General features: G+C 42.8%; 1 protein-coding gene across 1 annotated transcript in view; it reads left to right on the forward strand.

The window, feature by feature from the left end:
• The window catches only part of LOC139751339 (serine/threonine-protein kinase Nek8-like), a 180,171-nt gene that overhangs the window by 57,594 nt on the left and 102,806 nt on the right, over nucleotides 1–19,771 (forward strand).

The following is a 19,771-nucleotide window of genomic DNA, read 5'->3' on the forward strand; positions in this document are numbered from 1 at the left end:
AAGGGTAAGAGAGATGTGTGGAAATAAAAAGAGTGTGGTTGAGAGAGCAGAAGAGGGTGTTTTGAAATGGTTTGGTCACATGGAGAGAATGAGTGAGGAAAGATTGACCAAGAGGATATATGTGTCTGAGGTGGAGGGAACGAGGAGAAGAGGGAGACCAAATTGGAGGTGGAAAGATGGAGTGAAAAAGATTTTGTGTGATCGGGGCCTGAACATGCAGGAGGGTGAAAGGAGGGCAAGAGAATAGAGTGAATTGGATCGATGTGGTATACCGGGGTTGACGTGCTGTCAGTGGATGAATCAAGGCATGTGTATGGGGGTGGGTTTGGGCCATTTCTTTCGTCTGTTTCCTTGCGCTACCTCGCAAACGCGGGAGACAGCGAAAAAAATATATAATTATATATATATATATATATATATATATAATATATATATATATATATATATATATATGTGTGTTGTGTATATATATATATATATAGTTTCTTTCTTTTTGCTTTACATGTTATTAAATTTTTCCATCATTCAAATTCAAACTGACATTATATTCCAAATTTTCTTTTGCTCTTTGTTAATAAATGTCTTCTCCATAAGTAATTCATACTTACCATTCTTGTTACAACAGACATTGGCATACTACATAATGTACACTATTATCAATAAGTACAAAGGAGTGCCATGATTCAAAGGTAGTCCTCAAGCATTCACAACCTAGAGAACAAAGGTTCAATTTAAAGCCTTTCACTGCTTCATTACACTTTAGGGCATTTCCCCAATCGTTCTCACTTCTTGAAAATGTGAGTTTTAAGCTATCTTTTTCATTACCCATTGTAAGTTATATTTTCATCTTAGTACCCTTTGAACTTAAAATGACAATACGGTTAAAAAGAATTTAAATTTCTTGAAAATAGCATTATTCGATGGAAATTTTGATTTACAAGAAAATGTATATATATGTATATATATATAGTGGATAGTTCTCATACATGGTGCTCTGACAAGAAAATATGAAATTGGAAAAAAAATGTAGCTTAGACATTGAAGCTTATTCTTTCATTGAAATGTGAACAAAGGAAGTTTTTTTTTTTTCCTTCAAAGTGATAGAGAATGGAAAGCAAAAAGGTGTTTTTCATAAATGTACTGGAAAAGTTGAGGTCCAGATAAATTTTTTGGTCTGTCAAGGCTTATTAATGGCGGATGACCAACTACCTACCCTCATGTATCCAAGATATAGTTGGACTTTGTGTAATGAAGACAATTGAGAAACATCATAAGCCAATATTCCTGTTTCATGATGAGAGAAGTGGACCAGGCAGTATGATACAGTGGTTAAATTGATGAAAACTACTATTGACGTTTGTGTAAATAAATTATACATTTCCCTTTTCCAAAGCCAGAGGTTGAACCATTATGTGACATTCATTTTTCAGTTCATTTCAAGCTAGAAGTTTCAGTTTTCTAAATTATTCTTACATTTTTCATGTGTGTATATATATATTATATATATATATATATATATATAATATAATATATATATATATATACATATGTGATGATACAGCGCTGGTGGCTGATTCATGTGAGAAACTGCAGAAGCTGGTGACTGAGTTTGGTAAAGTGTGTGGAAGAAGAAAGTTAAGAGTAAATGTGAATAAGAGCAAGGTTATTAGGTACAGTAGGGTTGAGGGTCAAGTCAATTGGGAGGTGAGTTTGAATGGAGAAAAACTGGAGGAAGTGAAGTGTTTTAGATATCTGGGAGTGGATCTGGCAGCGGATGGAACCATGGAAGCGGAAGTGGATCATAGGGTGGGGGAGGGGGCGAAAATCCTGGGAGCCTTGAAGAATGTGTGGAAGTCGAGAACATTATCTTGGAAAGCAAAAATGGGTATGTTTGAAGGAATAGTGGTTCCAACAATGTTGTATGGTTGCGAGGCGTGGGCTATGGATAGAGTTGTGCGCAGGAGGATGGATGTGCTGGAAATGAGATGTTTGAGGACAATGTGTGGTGTGAGGTGGTTTGATCGAGTAAGTAACGTAAGGGTAAGAGAGATGTGTGGAAATAAAAAGAGTGTGGTTGAGAGAGCAGAAGAGGGTGTTTTGAAGTGGTTTGGGCACATGGAGAGAATGAGTGAGGAAAGATTGACCAAGAGGATATATGTGTCAGGAGGTGGAGGGAACGAGGAGAAGAGGGAGACCAAATTGGAGGTGGAAAGATGGAGTGAAAAAGATTTTGTGTGATCGGGGCCTGAACATGCAGGAGGGTGAAAGGAGGGCAAGGAATAGAGTGAATTGGAGCGATGTGGTATACCGGGGTTGACGTGCTGTCAGTGGATTGAATCAAGGCATGTGAAGCGTCTGGGGTAAACCATGGAAAGCTGTGTAGGTGTATATATTTGCGTGTGTGGACGTATGTATATACATGTGTATGGGGGGGGTTGGGCCATTTCTTTCGTTTGTTTCCTTGCGCTACCTCGCAAACGCGGGAGACAGCGACAAAGTATAATAAAAGAAAAAAAAATATATATATATATATATATATATATATATATATATATATATTATATATATATATATATATAGTATATATATGTATGTGTGTATGGTGTATATGTCATATGATGTATGTATGTGTATGTATATGTGTATGTAGTATATATGTTATATAGTATATAGTATATTATCCCTGGGGATAGGGGTGAAAGAATACTTCCCACGCATTCCTCGCGTGTCGTAGAAGGCGACTAGAGGGGACGGGAGCGGGGGGCCAGAAATCCTCCCCTCCTTGTATTTTAACTTTCTAAAATGGGAAACAGAAGAAGGAGTCACGCGGGGAGTGCTCATCCTCCTCGAAGGCTCAGACTGGGGTGTCTAAATGTGTGTGGATGTAACCAAGATGTGAAAAAAGGAGAGATAGGTAGTATGTTTGAGGAAAGGAACCTGGATCTTTTGGCTCTGAGTGAAACGAAGCTCAAGGGTAAAGGGGAAGAGTGGTTTGGGAATGTCTTGGGAGTAAAGTCAGGGGTTAGTGAGAGGACAAGAGCAAGGGAAGGAGTAGCAGTACTCCTGAAACAGGAGTTGTGGGAGTATGTGATAGAATGTAAGAAAGTAAATTCTCGATTAATATGGGTAAAACTGAAAGTTGATGGAGAGAGATGGGTGATTATTGGTGCATATGCACCTGGGCATGAGAAGAAAGATCATGAGAGGCAAGTGTTTTGGGAGCAGCTGAATGAGTGTGTTAGTGGTTTTGATGCACGAGACCGGGTTATAGTGATGGGTGATTTGAATGGAAAGGTGAGTAATGTGGCAGTTGAGGGAATAATTGGTATACATGGGGTGTTCAGTGTTGTAAATGGAAATGGTGAAGAGCTTGTAGATTTATGTGCTGAAAAAGGACTGGTGATTGGGAATACCTGGTTTAAAAAGCGAGATATACATAAGTATACGTATGTAAGTAGGAGAGATGGCCAGAGAGCGTTATTGGATTACGTGTTAATTGACAGGCGCGCGAAAGAGAGACTTTTGGATGTTAATGTGCTGAGAGGTGCAACTGGAGGGATGTCTGATCATTATCTTGTGGAGGCTAAGGTGAAGATTTGTATGGGTTTTCAGAAAAGAAGAGTGAATGTTGGGGTGAAGAGGGTGGTGAGAGTAAGTGAGCTTGGGAAGGAGACTTGTGTGAGGAAGTACCAGGAGAGACTGAGTACAGAATGGAAAAAGGTGAGAACAATGGAAGTAAGGGGAGTGGGGGAGGAATGGGATGTATTTAGGGAATCAGTGATGGATTGCGCAAAAGATGCTTGTGGCATGAGAAGAGTGGGAGGTGGGTTGATTAGAAAGGGTAGTGAGTGGTGGGATGAAGAAGTAAGATTATTAGTGAAAGAGAAGAGAGAGGCATTTGGACGATTTTTGCAGGGAAAAAATGCAATTGAGTGGGAGATGTATAAAAGAAAGAGACAGGAGGTCAAGAGAAAGGTGCAAGAGGTGAAAAAGAGGGCAAATGAGAGTTGGGGTGAGAGAGTATCATTAAATTTTAGGGAGAATAAAAAGATGTTCTGGAAGGAGGTAAATAAAGTGCGTAAGACAAGGGAGCAAATGGGAACTTCAGTGAAGGGCGCAAATGGGGAGGTGATAACAAGTAGTGGTGATGTGAGAAGGAGATGGAGTGAGTATTTTGAAGGTTTGTTGAATGTGTTTGATGATAGAGTGGCAGATATAGGGTGTTTTGGTCGAGGTGGTGTGCAAAGTGAGAGGGTTAGGGAAAATGATTTGGTAAATAGAGAAGAGGTAGTAAAAGCTTTGCGGAAGATGAAAGCCGGCAAGGCAGCAGGTTTGGATGGTATTGCAGTGGAATTTATTAAAAAAGGGGGTGACTGTATTGTTGACTGGTTGGTAAGGTTATTTAATGTATGTATGACTCATGGTGAGGTGCCTGAGGATTGGCGGAATGCGTGCATAGTGCCATTGTACAAAGGCAAAGGGGATAAGAGTGAGTGCTCAAATTACAGAGGTATAAGTTTGTTGAGTATTCCTGGTAAATTATATGGGAGGGTATTGATTGAGAGGGTGAAGGCATGTACAGAGCATCAGATTGGGGAAGAGCAGTGTGGTTTCAGAAGTGGTAGAGGATGTGTGGATCAGGTGTTTGCTTTGAAGAATGTATGTGAGAAATACTTAGAAAAGCAAATGGATTTGTATGTAGCATTTATGGATCTGGAGAAGGCATATGATAGAGTTGATAGAGATGCTCTGTGGAAGGTATTAAGAATATATGGTGTGGGAGGCAAGTTGTTAGAAGCAGTGAAAAGTTTTTATCGAGGATGTAAGGCATGTGTACGTGTAGGAAGAGAGGAAAGTGATTGGTTCTCAGTGAATGTAGGTTTGCGGCAGGGGTGTGTGATGTCTCCATGGTTGTTTAATTTGTTTATGGATGGGGTTGTTAGGGAGGTGAATGCAAGAGTTTTGGAAAGAGGGGCAAGTATGAAGTCTGTTGTGGATGAGAGAGCTTGGGAAGTGAGTCAGTTGTTGTTCGCTGATGATACAGCGCTGGTGGCTGATTCATGTGAGAAACTGCAGAAGCTGGTGACTGAGTTTGGTAAAGTGTGTGAAAGAAGAAAGTTAAGAGTAAATGTGAATAAGAGCAAGGTTATTAGGTACAGTAGGGTTGAGGGTCAAGTCAATTGGGAGGTAAGTTTGAATGGAGAAAAACTGGAGGAAGTAAAGTGTTTTAGATATCTGGGAGTGGATCTGGCAGCGGATGGAACCATGGAAGCGGAAGTGGATCATAGGGTGGGGGAGGGGGCGAAAATTCTGGGAGCCTTGAAGAATGTGTGGAAGTCGAGAACATTATCTCGGAAAGCAAAAATGGGTATGTTTGAAGGAATAGTGGTTCCAACAATGTTGTATGGTTGCGAGGCGTGGGCTATGGATAGAGTTGTGCGCAGGAGGATGGATGTGCTGGAAATGAGATGTTTGAGGACAATGTGTGGTGTGAGGTGGTTTGATCGAGTAAGTAACGTAAGGGTAAGAGAGATGTGTGGAAATAAAAAGAGTGTGGTTGAGAGAGCAGAAGAGGGTGTTTTGAAATGGTTTGGGCACATGGAGAGAATGAGTGAGGAAAGATTGACCAAGAGGATATATGTGTCGGAGGTGGAGGGAACGAGGAGAAGTGGGAGACCAAATTGGAGTTGGAAAGATGGAGTGAAAAGATTTTTGTGTGATCGGGCCTGAACATGCTGGAGGGTGAAAGGAGGGCAAGGAATAGAGTGAATTGGATCGATGTGGTATACCGGGGTTGACGTGCTGTCAGGGGGATTGAATCTGGGGATGTGAAGCGTCTGGGGTAAACCATGGAAAGGTGTGTAGGTATGTATATTTGCGTGTGTTGACGTATGTATATACATGTGTATGGGGGGGGGGTTGGGCCATTTCTTTCGTCTGTTTCCATGCGTACTCGCAAACGCGGGGGACAGCGACAAAGCAAAAAAAAAATGTATATATATATTATATATATATATATATATATATATATATTTTATGGTGTGGGAGGAAAGTTGTTAGAAGCAGTGAAAAGTTTTTATCGAGATGTAAGGCATGTGTACGTGTAGGAAGAGAGGAAGTGATTGGTTCTCAGTGAATGTAGGTTTGCGGCAGGGGTGTTGTGATTCTCCATGGTTGTTTAATTTGTTTATGGATGGGGTTGTTAGGGAGGTAAATGCAAGAGTTTTGGAAGAGGGGCAAGTATGAAGTCTGTTGGGGATGAGAGAGCTTGGGAAGTGAGTCAGTGTTGTTCACTGATGATTTTCAGCGCTGGTGGCTGATTCATGTGAGAAACTGCAGAGCTGGTGACTGAGTTTGGAAAGTGTGTGGAAGAAGAAAGTTAAGAGTAAATGTGAATAAGAGCAAGGTTATTAGTACAGTAGGGTTGAGGGTCAAGTCAATTGGGAGGTGAGTTTGAATGGAGAAAAACTGGAGGAAGTGAAGTGTTTTGAATTGGGAGTGGATCTGGCAGCGGATGGAAACCATGGAAGCGGAAGTGGATCATAGGGTGGGGGAGGGGCGAAAATCCTGGGGGCCTTGAAGAATGTGTGGAAGTCGAGAACATTATCTTGGAAAGCAAAAATGGGTATGTTTGAAGGAATAGTGGTTCCAACAATGTTGTATGGTTGCGAGGCGTGGGCTATGGATAGAGTTGTGCGCAGGAGGATGGATGTGCTGGAAATGAGATGTTTGAGGACAATGTGTGGTGTGAGGTGGTTTGATCGAGTGAGTAACGTAAGGGTAAGAGAGATGTGTGGAAATAAAAAGAGTGTGGTTGAGAGAGCAGAAGAGGGTGTTTTGAAGTGGTTTGGGCACATGGAGAGGATGAGTGAGGAAAGATTGACCAAGAGGATATATGTGTCGGAGGTGGAGGGAACAAGGAGAAGAGGGAGACCAAATTGGAGGTGGAAAGATGGAGTGAAAAAGATTTTGTGTGATCGGGGCCTGAACATGCAGGAGGGTGAAAGGAGGGCAAGGAATAGAGTGAATTGGAGCGATGTGGTATACCGGGGTTGACGTGCTGTCAGTGGATTGAATGCAGGGCATGTGAAGCGTCTGGGGTAAACCATGGAAGCTGTGTAGGTGTATATTTGCGTGTGTGGACGTATGTATATACATGTGTATGGGGGGGGTTGGGCCATTTCTTTCGTCTGTTTCCTTGCGCTACCTCGCGAACGCGGGAGACAGTGACAAAGTTATATAAATAAAAATAATAATTAATATATTTTTTTTTTTTTTTTTATACTTTGTCGCTGTCTCCCGCGTTTGCGAGGTAGCGCAAGGAAACAGACGAAAGAAATGGCCCAACCCCCCCCATACACATGTATATACATACGTCCACACACGCAAATATACATACCTACACAGCTTTCCATGGTTTGCCCCAGACGCTTCACATGCCTTGATTCAATCCACTGACAGCACGTCAACCCCGGTATACCACATCGTTCCAATTCACTTATTCCTTGCCCTCCTTTCACCCTCCTGCATGTTCAGGCCCGATCACACAAAATCTTTTTCACTCCATCTTTCCACCTCCAATTTGGTCTCCCTCTTCTCCTCGTTCCCTCCACCTCCGACACATATATCCTCTTGGTCAATCTTTCCTCACTCATTCTCTCCATGTGCCCAAACCACTTCAAAACACCCTCTTCTGCTCTCTCAACCACGCTCTTTTTATTTCCACACATCTCTCTTACCCTTACGTTACTCACTCGATCAAACCACCTCACACCACACATTGTCCTCAAACATCTCATTTCCAGCACATCCATCCTCCTGCGCACAACTCTATCCATAGCCCACGCCTCGCAACCATACAACATTGTTGGAACCACTATTCCTTCAAACATACCCATTTTTGCTTTCCGAGATAATGTTCTCGACTTCCACACATTCTTCAAGGCCCCCAGGATTTTCGCCCCCTCCCCCACCCTATGATCCACTTCCGCTTCCATGGTTCCATCCGCTGCCAGATCCACTCCCAGATATCTAAAACACTTCACTTCCTCCAGTTTTTCTCCATTCAAACTCACCTCCCAATTGACTTGACCCTCAACCCTACTGTACCTAATAACCTTGCTCTTATTCACATTTACTCTTAACTTTCTTCTTCCACACACTTTACCAAACTCTTATGAGTCCACGGGGAAAACGAAACACGAAACGTTCCCAAGTGCACCCCCGCGCAACAATCACATCAGGGGAGAGACAACTGAGGAACACAACAGTCAGCTGGTATACATCGAAGAGACGAAGCTAGGACGCCACCCGGCAAACATGTGATTGTCCAAAACATGTTTTGGACAATCTCATGTTTTGGACAATCACATGTTCACCAAACGGCGTCCCAGCTCCGTCTCTCCGATGTATATCAACTGACTTACATTCCTCACTTGTGTCTCCCCTAATGATGTGACCACCACACGAAAGTGCACCCGGGAACCCCCCGCGCTTCACCCTCCCCGCGGACTTGTGGAGGCTAAGGTGAAGATCTGTATGGGTTTTCAGAAAAGAAGAGTGAATGTTGGGGTGAAGAGGGTGGTGAGAGTAAGTGAGCTTGAGAAGGAGACCTGTGTGAGGAAGTACCAGGAGAGACTGAGTACAGAATGGAAAAAGGTGAGAACAATGGAAGCAAGGGGAGTGGAGGAGGAATGGGATGTATTTAGGGAATCAGTGATGGATTGCGCAAAAGATGCTTGTGGCATGAGAAGAGTGGGAGGTGGGTTGATTAGAAAGAGTAGTGAGTGGTGGGATGAAGAAGTAAGAGTATTAGTGAAAGAGAAGAGAGAGGCATTTGGACGATTTTTGCAGGGAAAAAATGCAATTGAGTGGGAGATGTATAAAAGAAAGAGACAGGAGGTCAAGAGAAAGGTGCAAGAGGTGAAAAAAAGGGCAAATGAGAGTTGGGGTGAGAGTGTATCATTAAATTTTAGGGAGAATAAAAAGATGTTCTGGAAGGAGGTAAATAAAGTGCGTAAGACAAGGGAGCAAATGGGAACTTCAGTGAAGGGCGCAAATGGGGAGGTGATAACAAGTAGTGGTGATGTGAGAAGGAGATGGAGTGAGTATTTTGAAGGTTTGTTGAATGTGTTTGATGATAGAGTGGCAGATATAGGGTGTTTTGGTCGAGGTGGTGTGCAAAGTGAGAGGGTTAGGGAAAATGATTTGGTAAACAGAGAAGAGGTAGTGAAAGCTTTGCGGAAGATGAAAGCCGGCAAGGCAGCAGGTTTGGATGGTATTGCAGTGGAATTTATTAAAAAAGGGGGTGACTGTATTGTTGACTGGTTGGTAAGGTTATTTAATGTATGTATGACTCATGGTGAGGTGCCTGAGGATTGGCGGAATGCGTGCATAGTGCCATTGTACAAAGGCAAAGGGGATAAGAGTGAGTGCTCAAATTACAGAGGTATAAGTTTGTTGAGTATTCCTGGTAAATTATTTGGGAGGGTATTGATTGAGAGGGTGAAGGCATGTACAGAGCATCAGATTGGGGAAGAGCAGTGTGGTTTCAGAAGTGGTAGAGGATGTGTGGATCAGGTGTTTGCTTTGAAGAATGTATGTGAGAAATACTTAGAAAAGCAAATGGATTTGTATGTAGCATTTATGGATCTGGAGAAGGCATATGATAGAGTTGATAGAGATGCTCTGTGGAAGGTATTAAGAATATATGGTGTGGGAGGAAAGTTGTTAGAAGCAGTGAAAAGTTTTTATCGAGGATGTAAGGCATGTGTACGTGTAGGAAGAGAGGAAAGTGATTGGTTCTCAGTGAATGTAGGTTTGCGGCAGGGGTGTGTGATGTCTCCATGGTTGTTTGATTTGTTTATGGATGGGGTTGTTAGGGAGGTAAATGCAAGAGTTTTGGAAAGAGGGGCAAGTATGAAGTCTGTTGGGGATGAGAGAGCTTGGGAAGTGAGTCAGTTGTTGTTCGCTGATGATACAGCGCTGGTGGCTGATTCATGTGAGAAACTGCAGAAGCTGGTGACTGAGTTTGGTAAAGTGTGTGGAAGAAGAAAGTTAAGAGTAAATGTGAATAAGAGCAAGGTTATTAGGTACAGTAGGGTTGAGGGTCAAGTCAATTGGGAGGTGAGTTTGAATGGAGAAAAACTGGAGGAAGTGAAGTGTTTTAGATATCTGGGAGTGGATCTGGCAGCGGATGGAACCATGGAAGCGGAAGTGGATCATAGGGTGGGGGAGGGGGCGAAAATTCTGGGGGCCTTGAAGAATGTGTGGAAGTCGAGAACATTATCTCGGAAAGCAAAAATGGGTATGTTTAAAGGAATAGTGGTTCCAACAATGTTGTATGGTTGCGAGGCGTGGGCTATGGATAGAGTTGTGCGCAGGAGGATGGATGTGCTGGAAATGAGATGTTTGAGGACAATGTGTGGTGTGAGGTGGTTTGATCGAGTGAGTAACGTAAGGGTAAGAGAGATGTGTGGAAATAAAAAAAGCGTGGTTGAGAGAGCAGAAGAGGGTGTTTTGAAGTGGTTTGGGCACATGGAGAGAATGAGTGAGGAAAGATTGACCAAGAGGATATATGTGTCGGAGGTGGAGGGAACGAGGAGAAGAGGGAGACCAAATTGGAGATGGAAAGATGGAGTGAAAAAGATTTTGTGTGATCGGGGCCTGAACATGCAGGAGGGTGAAAGGAGGGCAAGGAATAGAGTGAATTGGAGCGATGTGGTATACCGGGGTTGACGTGCTGTCAGTGGATTGAATCAAGGCATGTGAAGTGTCTGGGGTAAACCATGGAAAGGTGTGTAGGTATGTATATTTGCGTGTGTGGACGTATGTATATACATGTGTATGGGGGGGGTTGGGCCGTTTCTTTCGTCTGTTTCCTTGCGCTACCTCGCAAACGCGGGAGACAGCGACAAAGTATAAAAAAAAAAATATATATATATATATATATATATATATATATATATATATTGGAAAGGATCACAATTTTGCGCGTGATCAAGATATTCCTATGAGTCCGCGGGGAGGGTGAAGCGCGGGGGGTTCCCGGGTGCACTTTCGTGTGGTGGTCACATCATTAGGGGAGACACAAGTGAGGAATAATATATATATATATATATATATATTTATATATATATATATATATATATATATATATATATATATATATATATATATATATATATATATATATATATATATGGATTTGTATGTAGCATTTATGGATCTGGAGAAGGCATATGATAGAGTTGATAGAGATGCTCTGTGGAAGGTATTAAGAATATATGGTGTGGGAGGCAAGTTGTTAGAAGCAGTGAAAAGTTTTTATCGAGGATGTGAGGCATGTGTACGTGTAGGAAGAGAGGAAAGTGATTGGTTCTCAGTGAATATAGGTTTGCGGCAGGGGTGTGTGATGTCTCCATGGTTGTTTAATTTGTTTATAGATGGGGTTGTTAGGGAGGTGAATGCAAGAGTTTTGGAAAGAGGGGCAAGTATGAAGTCTGTTGGGGATGAGAGAGCTTGGGAAGTGAGTCAGTTGTTGTTCGCTGATGATACAGCGCTGGTGGCTGATTCATGTGAGAAACTGCAGAAGGTGGCGACTGAGTTTGGTAAAGTGTGTGAAAGAAGAAAGTTAAGAGTAAATGTGAATAAGAGCAAGGTTATTAGGTACAGTAGGGTTGAGGGTCAATTCAATTGGGAGGTGAGTTTGAATGGAGAAAAACTGGAGGAAGTGAAGTGTTTTAGATATCTGGGAGTGGATCTGGCAGCGGATGGAACCATGGAAGCGGAAGTGGATCATAGGGTGGGGGAGGGGGCGAAAATTCTGGGAGCCTTGAAGAATGTGTGGAAGTCGAGAACATTATCTCGGAAAGCAAAAATGGGTATGTTTGAAGGAATAGTGGTTCCAACAATGTTGTATGGTTGCGAGGCGTGGATTATGGATAGAGTTGTGCGCAGGAGGATGGATGTGCTGGAAATGAGATGTTTGAGGACAATGTGTGGTGTGAGGTGGTTTGATCGAGTAAGTAACGTAAGGGTAAGAGAGATGTGTGGAAATAAAAAGAGTGTGGTTGAGAGAGCAGAAGAGGGTGTTTTGAAATGGTTTGGTCACATGGAGAGAATGAGTGAGGAAAGATTGACCAAGAGGATATATGTGTCTGAGGTGGAGGGAACGAGGAGAAGAGGGAGACCAAATTGGAGGTGGAAAGATGGAGTGAAAAAGATTTTGTGTGATCGGGGCCTGAACATGCAGGAGGGTGAAAGGAGGGCAAAGAATAGAGTGAATTGGATCGATGTGGTATACCGGGGTTGACGTGCTGTCAGTGGATTGAATCAAGGCATGTGTATGGGGGTGGGTTGGGCCATTTCTTTCGTCTGTTTCCTTGCGCTACCTCGCAAACGCGGGAGACAGCGAAAAAAAATATATATATATATATATATATATATATATATATATATATATATATATATATATATATATATATGTGTGTGTGTGTATATATATATATATATAGTTTCTTTCTTTTTGCTTTACATGTTATTAAATTTTTCCATCATTCAAATTCAAAACTGACATTATATTCCAAATTTTTCTTTTGCTCTTTGTTAATAGAATTGCTCTCCATAAGTAATTCATACTTACCATTCTTTGTTACAACAGACATTGGCATACTACATAATGTACACTATTATCAATAAGTACAAAGGAGTGCCATGATTCCAAAGGTAGTCCTCAAGCATTCACAACCTAAGAGACAAAGGTTCAATTTAAAGCCTTTCACTGCTTCATTACACTTTAGGCATTTCCCCAATCGTTCTCACTTCTTGAAAATGTGAGTTTTAAGCTTATCTTTTTCATTACCCATTGTAAGTTATATTTTCATCTTAGTACCCTTTGAACTTAAAATGACAATACGGTTAAAAAGAATTTAAATTTCTTGAAAATAGCATTATTCGATGGAAATTTTGATTTACAAGAAAATGTATATATATGTATATATATATAGTGATAGTTCTCATACATGGTGCTCTGACAAGAAAATAGTGAAATTGGAAAAAAAATGTAGCTTAGACATTGAAGCTTATTCTTTCATTGAAATGTGAACAAAGGAAGTTTTTTTTTTTCCTTCAAAGTGATAGAGATGGAAAGCAAAAAGGTGTTTTTCATAAATGTACTGGAAAAGTTGAGGTCCAGATAAATTTTTTGGTCTGTCAAGGCTTTATTATGGCGGATGACCAACTACCTACCCTCATGTATCCAAGATATAGTTGGACTTTGTGTAATGAAGACAATTGAGAAACATCATAAGCCAATATTCCTGTTTCATGATGAGAGAAGTGGACCAGGCAGTATGATACAGTGGTTAAATTGATGAAAACTACTATTGACGTTTGTGTAAATAAATTATACATTTCCCTTTTCCAAAGCCAGAGGTTGAACCATTATGTGACATTCATTTTTCAGTTCATTTCAAGCTAGAAGTTTCAGTTTTCTAAATTATTTCTTACATTTTTCATGTGTGTATATATATATATATATATATATATATATATATATATATATATATATATATATACATATGTGATGATACAGCGCTGGTGGCTGATTCATGTGAGAAACTGCAGAAGCTGGTGACTGAGTTTGGTAAAGTGTGTGGAAGAAGAAAGTTAAGAGTAAATGTGAATAAGAGCAAGGTTATTAGGTACAGTAGGGTTGAGGGTCAAGTCAATTGGGAGGTGAATTTGAATGGAGAAAAACTGGAGGAAGTGAAGTGTTTTAGATATCTGGGAGTTGATCTGGCAGCGGATGGAACCATGGAAGCGGAAGTGGATCATAGGGTGGGGGAGGGGGCGAAAATCCTGGGGGCCTTGAAGAATGTGTGGAAGTCGAGAACATTATCTTGGAAAGCAAAAATGGGTATGTTTGAAGGAATAGTGGTTCCAACAATGTTGTATGGTTGCGAGGCGTGGGCTATGGATAGAGTTGTGCGCAGGAGGATGGATGTGCTGGAAATGAGATGTTTGAGGACAGTGTGTGGTGTGAGGTGGTTTGATCGAGTGAGTAACGTAAGGGTAAGAGAGATGTGTGGAAATAAAAAGAGTGTGGTTGAGAGAGCAGAAGAGGGTGTTTTGAAGTGGTTTGGGCACATGGAGAGAATGAGTGAGGAAAGATTGACCAAGAGGATATATGTGTCAGAGGTGGAGGGAACGAGGAGAAGAGGGAGACCAAATTGGAGGTGGAAAGATGGAGTGAAAAAGATTTTGTGTGATCAGGGCCTGAACATGCAGGAGGGTGAAAGGAGGGCAAGGAATAGAGTGAATTGGAGCGATGTGGTATACCGGGGTTGACGTGCTGTCAGTGGATTGAATCAAGGCATGTGAAGCGTCTGGGGTAAACCATGGAAAGCTGTGTAGGTGTATATATTTGCGTGTGTGGACGTATGTATATACATGTGTATGGGGGGGGTTGGGCCATTTCTTTCGTCTGTTTCCTTGCGCTACCTCGCAAACGCGGGAGACAGCGACAAAGTATGATAAAAGAAAAAAAAAAAAAATATATATATATATATATATATATATATATATATATATATATATATATATATATATATATATATATATATATGTATGTGTGTATGTGTGTATATGTGCATATGTATGTATGTATGTGTATGTATATGTGTATGTATGTATATATGTTTGTATATATGTATATATATGTGTATTATCCCTGGGGATAGGGGTGAGAGAATACTACCCACGCATTCCTTGTGTGTCATAGAAGGCGACTAGAGGGGACGGGAGCGGGGGGCCAGAAATCCTCCCCTCCTTGTATTTTTAACTTTCTAAAATGGGAAACAGAAGAAGGAGTCACGCGGGGAGTGCTCCTCCTCCTTGAAGGCTCAGACTGGGGTGTCTAAATGTGTGTGGATGTAACCAAGATGTGAAAAAAGGAGAGATAGGTAGTATGTTTGAGGAAAGGAACCTGGATCTTTTGGCTCTGAGTGAAATGAAGCTCAAGGGTAAAGGGGAAGAGTGGTTTGGAAATGTCTTGGGAGTAAAGTCAGGGCTTAGTGAGAGGACAAGAGCAAGGGAAGGAGTAGCAGTACTCCTGAAACAGGAGTTGTGGGAGTATGTGATAGAATGTAAGAAAGTAAATTCTCGATTAATATGGGTAAAACTGAAAGTTGATGGAGAGAGATGGGTGATTATTGATGCATATGCACCTGGGCATGAGAAGAAAGACCATGAGAGGCAAGTGTTGTGGGAGCAGCTGAATGAGTGTGTTAGTGGTTTTGATGCACGAGACCGGGTTATAGTGATGGGTGATTTGAATGGAAAGGTGAGTAATGTAGCAGTTGAGGGAATAATTGGTATACATGGGGTGTTCAGTGTTGTAAATGGAAATGGTGTAGAGCTTGTAGATTTATGTGCTGAAAAAGGACTGGTGATTGGGAATACCTGGTTTAAAAAGCGAGATATACATAAGTATACGTATGTAAGTAGGAGAGATGGCCAGAGAGCGTTATTGGATTACGTGTTAATTGACAGGTGCGAGAAAGAGAGACTTTTGGATGTTAATGTGCTGAGAGGTGCAACTGGAGGGATGTCTGATCATTATCTTGTGGAGGCTAAGGTGAAGTTTATTATGGGTTTTCAGAAAAGAAGAGCGAATGTTGGGGTGAAGAGGGTGGTGAGAGTAAGTGAGCTAGGGAAGGAGACTTGTGTGAGGAAGGACCAGGAGAGACTGAGTACAGAATGGAAAAAGATGAGAACAATGGAAGTAAGGGGAGTGGGGGAGGAATGGGATGTATTTAAGGAATCAGTGATGGATTGTGCAAAAGATGCTTGTGGTATGAGAAGAGTGGGAGGTGGGTTGATTAGAAAGGGTAGTGAGTGGTGGGATGAAGAAGTAAGATTATTAGTGAAAGAGAAGAGAGAGGCATTTGGTCGATTTTTGCAGGGAAAAAATGCAATTGAGTGGGAGATGTATAAGAGAAAGAGACAGGAGGTCAAGAGAAAGGTGCAAAAGGTGAAAAAGAGGGCAAATGAGAGTTGGGGTGAGAGAGTATCATTAAATTTTAGGGAGAATAAAAAGATGGTCTGGAAGGAGGTAAATAAAGTGCGTAAGACAAGGGAGCAAATGGGAACTTCAGTGAAGGGCGCAAATGGGGAGGTGATAAGAAGTGGTAGTGATGCGAGAAGGAGATGGAGTGAATATTTTGAAGGTTTGTTGAATGTGTTTGATGATAGAGTGGCAGATATAGGGTGTCTTGGTCGAGGTGGTGTGCAAAGTGAGAGGGTTAGGGAAAATGATTTGGTAAATAGAGAAGAGGTAGTAAAAGCTTTGTGGAAGATGGAAGCCGGAAAGGCAGCAGGTTTGGATGGTATTGTAGTGGAATTTATCAAAAAAGGGGGTGACTGTATTATTGACTGGTTGGTAAGGTTATTGAATGTATGTATGACTCATGGTGAGGTGCCTGAGGATTGGCGGAATGCGTGCATAGTGCCATTTTACAAAGGCAAAGGGGATAAGAGTGAGTGCTCAAATTACAGAGGTATAAGTTTGTTGAGTATTCCTGGTAAATTATATGGGAGGGTATTGATTGAGAGGGTGAAGGCATATACAGAGCATCAGATTGGGGAAGAGCAGTGTGGTTTCAGAAGTGGTAGAGGATGTGTGGATCAGGTGTTTGCTTTGAAGAATGTATGTGAGAAATACTTGTATTTGGAGGGTTCCTGGCCTTAAACGCATTGGGGGAGAACAGGCTAGTAGTTGCATTGGATGTGCCATTTCCAATCCCAGGATGTCCATTTGTCGGGCTTGGGTACACATAATTTTTATCACGTTCATCATCCATATCCTCCTCGGTGTACTGGGGATAGTCATTTGGGGGGTTCTGGGCCTCAAATCCATTAGGGGGCGACAGACTAGAAGTTGCACTGGATATGCCACTTCCATTGGGGGGTGACAGGCTAGAAGTTGCACTGGATGCGCTACTTCCACTCCCATGGTGTCCATTTGTTGGGCTTGAGTACGCGTAATTTGTATCAGGGTCAACGTGTATACTCTCCTCGGTGTACTGGTGATAGGTATTTGGGGGATTCTGGGCCTTAAATGCATTGGGGGGTGAGAGGCTAGAAGTTGCACTGGATATGCTACATCCAATGGGGGGTGACAGGCTAGAAGTTGTGCTGGATGTGCTACTTTCAATCCCATGGAGTCCATTTGTTGGGCTTGAGTACGCGTAACCTGTATCAGGGTCAATGTCTATACTCTCCTCGGTGTACTGGTGATAGGTATTTGAGGGGTTCTGGGCCTGAAATGCATTGGGGGGTGACAGGCTAGAAGTTGCACTGGATGTGCTACTTCCAATCCCATTGTGTCCATATGTTGGGCTTGAGTACGTGTAATTTGTATCAGGTTCACCGTCCATACTCTCTTTGGTGTACTGGTGTCCATTTGTCGGGCTTGAGTATGGGTAATTTGTATCAGGGTCAACGTCTTTACACTCCTCGGTGTACTGGTGATAGGTATTTGGGGGGTTCTGGGCCTGAAATTCATTGGGGGGTGACAGGCTAGAAGTTGCACTGGATGTGCTACTTCCAATGGGGGGTGACAGGCTAGAAGTTGCACTGGATGTGCTACGTCCAATCCCATGGTGTCCATTTGTTGGGCTTGAGTACACGTAATTTGTATCAGGGTCAACGTCTATGCTCTCCTCGGTGTACCGGTGATAGGTATTTAGGGGGTTCTGGGCCTGAAATGCATTGGGGGGTGACAGGCTAGAAGTTGCACTGGATGTGCTACTTCCAATCCCATGGTGTCCATATGTTGGGCTTGAGTACGTGTAATTTGTATCAGGTTCACCGTCCATACTCTCCTCAGTGTACTGGTGTCCATTTGTTGGGCTTGAGTATGCGTAATTTGTATCAGGGTCAACGTCTATACTCTCCTCGGTGTACTGGGATAGGTATTTGGGGGGTTCTGGGCCTGAAATGCATTGGGGGGTGACAGGCTAGAAGTTGCTCTGGATGTGCTACTTCCAGTCCCATGGTGTCCATTTGTTGGGCTTGAGTACGCATAATTTGAATCAGGGTCAACATCTATACTCTCCTCGGTGTACTGGTGATAGGTATTTGGGGGGTTCTGGGCCTGAAATGCATTAGGGGGTGACAGGCTAGAAGTTGCACTGGATGTGCTACTTCCAATGGGGGGTGACAGGCTAGAAGTTGCACTGGATGTGCTACTTCCAATCCCATGGTGTCCATTAGTTGGGCTTGAGTACGCGTAATTTGTATCAGGGTCAACGTCTATACTCTCCTCGGTGTACTGGTGATAGGTATTTGGGGGGTTCTGGGCCTGAAATGCATTGGGGGGTGACAGGCTAGAAGTTGCACTGGATGTGCTACTTCCAATCCCATGGTGTCCATATATTGGGCTTGAGTACGCGTAATTTGTATCAGGTTCACCATCCATACCCTCCTGGGTGTACTGGTGTCCATTTGTTGGACTTGAGTGTGCATAATTTGTATCAGGTCAACGTCTGTACTTTCCTCGGTGTACTGGGGATAGGTATTTGGGGGGTTCTGGGCCTGAAATGCATTGGGGGGTGACAGGCTAGAAGTTGCTCTGGATGTGCTACTTCCAGTCCCATGGTGTCCATTTGTTGGGCTTGAGTACGCGTAATTTGTATCAGGGTCAACGTATGTACTCTCCTCGGTGTACTGGTGATAGGTATTTTGGGGGTTCTGGGCCTGAAATGCATTAGGGGGTGACAGGCTAGAAGTTGCACTGGATGTGCTACTTCCAATCCCATGGTGTCCATTTGTTGGGCTTGAGTACACGTAATTTGTATCAGGGTCAACGTCTATACTCTCCTCGGTGTACTGGTGATAGGTATTTAGGGGGTTCTGGGCCTGAAATGCATTGGGGGGTGACAGGCTAGAAGTTGCACTGGATGTGCTACTTCCAATCCCATGGTGTCCATATGTTGGGCTTGAGTACGCGTAATTTGTATCAGGTTCACCATCCATACCCTCCTCGGTGTACTGGTGTCCATTTGTTGGACTTGAGTATGCATAATTTGTATCAGGTCAACGTCTGTACTTTCCTCGGTGTACTGGGGATAGGTATTTGGGGGGTTCTGGGCCTGAAATGCATTGGGGGGTGACAGGCTAGAAGTTGCACTGGATGTGCTACTTCCAATCCCATGGTGTCCATATGTTGGGCTTGAGTACGCATAATTTGTATCAGGTTCACCGTCCATACTCTCCTCGGTGTACTGGTGTCCATATGTTGGGCTTGAGTACGCGTAATTTGTATCAGGTTCACCGTCCATACTCTCCTCGGTGTACTGGTGATAGGTATTTGGGGGGTTCTGGGCCTTAAATGCATTGGGGGGTGACATGCTAGAAGTTGCACTGGATGTGCCACTTCCAATGGGGGGTGACAGGCCAGAAGTTGCCCTGGATATTCTACTTCCAATCCCATGGTGTCCATTTGTCGTTCTTGGGTACGCGCGTAATTTGTATCAGGGTCAACGTCCATACTCTCCTCAGTGTCTTGGGAATAAGTATTTGGGGGGTTCTGGGCATTAAACCCATCGGGGCCAGGACCGTTTCTAGCAACTTGGGTAATAGTTACCACTGTATAAGGGATTGCAGCTTGCCCAAAGATTTTGTATGGGTGCTCCTGCAGGCAAGAAGGGGAAATCCTAGTTAAGGAAGTCTGGGGGTAACCTGGTTAATGTTTATGACAACGGGTGGT

The sequence above is a fragment of the Panulirus ornatus genome, chromosome 11 (assembly GCF_036320965.1).
Source record: "Panulirus ornatus isolate Po-2019 chromosome 11, ASM3632096v1, whole genome shotgun sequence".
NCBI classification, from domain to species: Eukaryota; Metazoa; Arthropoda; class Malacostraca; order Decapoda; family Palinuridae; genus Panulirus; species Panulirus ornatus.